A 3,619-nucleotide genomic window follows, 5' to 3' on the forward strand; every position below is an offset into this window, starting at 1 on the left:
CTCTGTGTGTGCACTAATTAACCTAACTGCCTTTCCTGAGGGCAAACTACCTATCCTTGCTTCCTTAATTTATCAGAGATGGACGATGGTCACTGCGCAGTCTCTTTCTGCTTTCCTAGCATTGGTCTGATAATGTTGGCAGTTCCGTAGTCAAAAGTGTATAAAGTTCTCAATATGGCACTTGGAGTTATTTCAAGGTTTGAGATGTTATTAGGACTCTAATCACAGATAAAGCCTGCCACAGACCAAAGCCTTTACATTTCAGGTGTTAATGCATTTCTTCCTCTTGAGATTAGTGTTGCACATTGGTGATCAAAGTAGACCTGGACTCCTAGATGGTACCCCTGGCAACGTCTTTCTTCTCCTTCTCCTTCCTTCTTTCTTTTTCTCATTAAACTTGATTTGAATAGGTCTCAAAATTCTGTGACAAATTTTTGGTCAAGTTATTTTCCATTTTAAAAGTACTGTATTTAAAAATTCATAATTTAAAATTTCCATACACAAAAAGAAACATATGGCCCACAAATGTTCCTTCTGAAAGTTTAACGATGCATTGTTATCATGAGCCCGTCTCTTACTATTAAACTTAAATGAGCAACTGAGACAAACCATTCTGAGACTGTTCTTCCACCACTGAGTAAGACTGGGGTGGCAGGTATGATGGGGAATACTCATGTAGCCTCTGAACCTTCTGGGCAGACTGGGTGACCTTGCCAGCTCCAGCAGCCTTTTTGTCCACTGCCTTGATGACACCCACAGCAACGGTCTGTCTCATGTCTCGGACAGCAAAACGGCTCAGAGGAGGACAGTCAGAGAAGCTCTCCACACACCTGGGCTTGCCAGGTACCATGTCAATGATGGCAGCATCACCAGACTTCAAGAGTTTGGGATCCTCTTCCAGCTTCTTGCCAGAACGGTGATCAATCTTCTCTGAGCTCAGCAAACTTGCAAGCAATGTGGGCAGGGTGATGATCCAACACAGGTGTGTATCCAGCACTGATTGGCCTGGATGGTTCAGGATGATCACCTGAGTAGTGAAGCCAGCTGCTTCCATTGGTGGGTCATTTTTGCTGTCACCAGCCACATTGCTATAGTGAACACCTTTGACAGAGACGTTCTTGACATTGAAGCCCACATGGTCCCCAAACAGAGCTTCACTCAAAGCTTCATGGTGCATTTCAACCGACTTCACTTCAGTGGTAACATTGACCGGAGCAAAGGTGACCACTATGCCAGGTTTCAGAACCCCAGTTTCCACTCTGCCCACAGGGACCGTGCCAAGACCACCAATTGTGTAGACATCCTGGAGGGGCAAGCGGAGGGGCTTGTCAGTTGGGCGAGTTGGCAGGATGCGATCCAGAGCTTCAAGCAATGTGGTTCCACGGGCATCGCCATCCTTACAGGTGACTTTCCACCCCTTGAACCAAGACAGATGGGCACTGGGCTCCAGCATGCTGTCACCATTCTAACCAGAAATGGGCACAACTGCTACCGTGTCAGGGGTGTAGCCAATAGGTGCTGACTTCCTTCACGATCTCCTCATATCTCTGCCGGCTGTATAGTGGCTCAGTAGAATCCATTTTATTAACACCAACGATGAGCTGTTTCACACCCAGTGTGTAAGCCAGGAGGGCATGCTCATGGTCTACCCATTTTTGGAGATACCAGCTTCAAATTCACCAACACCTGCAGCAAGAAGGAGGGCAGCACGGTCAGCCTGTGATGTTTTTAATGACGTCTCTGTGTCTGGGGGGCGTGGGCGGGGATGATGGTCATGTAGCACTGGCTGATCTCACATTTCCACAGGGAGATCTCAATGGTGAGGCCGCCCTCACACTCAGTTTTCCGCTTATCCAAGACCCAGGCAGCCTGGACGGAGCCCTTCCCCATCTCAGCAGCTTCCTTCTCGAATTTTTCGATGGCTTGCTTGTCGATGAAAAAGTTTTCATTTTTAAACTTAAAAAAAGTAAACATTTGTAATCTGTAGCTCAGCTGACCCATTGCGATGGACTTGCCAGAATCGACGTGTGCAATGACGACGATGTTGATAGGTCTTGTCTTTTCTCATTTTGGCTGAGGTGTTTGCGATGGTTTTCACCAACATCTGTATTCTGGCAGCAAAACCGCTGCGGAAAAAGCACCATCAGGTTCTTCACAAGGCCTTAGATGTGAGCTACAGCTCCGTCAGCTTATCACAGTGTTGACCAGAGTCCATGAACATCCAGCAGAACCCTGGCTCAGGCCATTCTTTCACTGCTGTGAGCCCCACCGCGGAGGGAGGAAGTTGGTCATTGGCTGTTTGGGGAGCGATCTGAATGTCAGCTTCAGTTCTCCAGCTGGCTTGACCACCCACTCAGGGACCTTGGTCTTCTTTAATTGAGAAAGATCTACCCAGCATTTCACGTCGCTACCAATGTCGAAGGGACAGGGAATGGGAGGGTGTGGGGTTCAGAAGATAGGCTCTTCCGTGCTGGCATCTGCTCCTCAGCCCAAGACTCCTCAGTGTAGATTACTAACCCATTGCTTCAGAGTGTCCTGCCAACTATACCAAAGAACTGCCCTCAGGGAAAATTACCTCAAAGCTATAATAGTGAGGAAAACAAATGTTATTTGGCATATGCAGCAAGGAGGAAAGATAGGTGGGACACAGACAGCTATACCATCAGAGTAATGCCTGTCAAAGACCCACCTTTCCTGGGTTTAATCACTCAGTGTCCCCTGGTTCTTTTAGATAGAACAACTGTCCCTTGTTCTGTGTACAGATTCCTCATGATCACAACAAAGTGTTCTGGAATTTATGTCCTTTGCAATGTTATCCATAATCCTCAAAGTCCAATGCCTTTCATAGTCAATAGAACACAGGTACACATATTTCTGGTATTCTCTGCTGTCAGTCAAAATCTATCTGACATCAGCAATGATATCCTTCCTTCTAGGTCCTCTTGTGAATCTGGCTGAAATTTATGGCTGTTCCCCGTGGATGATACTTAAAAATAGATCTAAGATATTGTGTTAGTTTGGGTTGACTAGAGAAACAAATCCAGAGGCACTCCTATGTATGTATAAGAAAGTTTTATATGAAAGAGGAACTGTGTATTGAGAAAACATCCCATCCCGGTCCAGATCAAGTTCATAAGTCTGATATTAGCCTAATTGTCTGATACCAGTCTATAAATTCTTCTTCAGACTCACGCAACACATACAATGACGCCAAATGCAGGGAGGTTACAGACCAGTGGGTGGAAAGTCTTGTGGATCCAGTGGCAGTGGAAGCATCTCAGCACTGGTGTGGGTCTCCATGCTGCTCCTCCAGCTCCAGGGCTCTGGCTCCATCTGGCTTTTCATCAGGAATGTGAAGCCACCTGAGAGTGTGTCCCACTTCCAGGGAGGAAGACAGGAGTTCCCAGAATCCTCAGAGGCCTCATTGGCTATGACCTGATTGACAGCCTAGACTCCACCCCTTCTCTCAAGTTGACAGGAGATTATGTAACTACCACAAATCTCTCTCTCTCTATCTATCTATCTATCTATCTATCTATCTATCTATCTATCTATCTATCTATCTATCTATCTGAAATTGTAATGAAACAGGGAAGAGCAGATTAAGTACTTACATCTC

General features: G+C 46.1%; 1 pseudogene; it reads right to left on the reverse strand.

The window, feature by feature from the left end:
- Window positions 1-586: 586 nt before the first annotated feature.
- LOC101645296 lies at window positions 587-2,001 on the reverse strand (annotated as a pseudogene).
- Window positions 2,002-3,619: the final 1,618 nt, after the last annotated feature.

The sequence above is a fragment of the Echinops telfairi genome, unplaced genomic scaffold (assembly GCF_000313985.2).
Source record: "Echinops telfairi isolate 266 unplaced genomic scaffold, ASM31398v2 ScPeMD7_31;HRSCAF=116, whole genome shotgun sequence".
Lineage (NCBI taxonomy): Eukaryota > Metazoa > Chordata > Mammalia > Afrosoricida > Tenrecidae > Echinops > Echinops telfairi.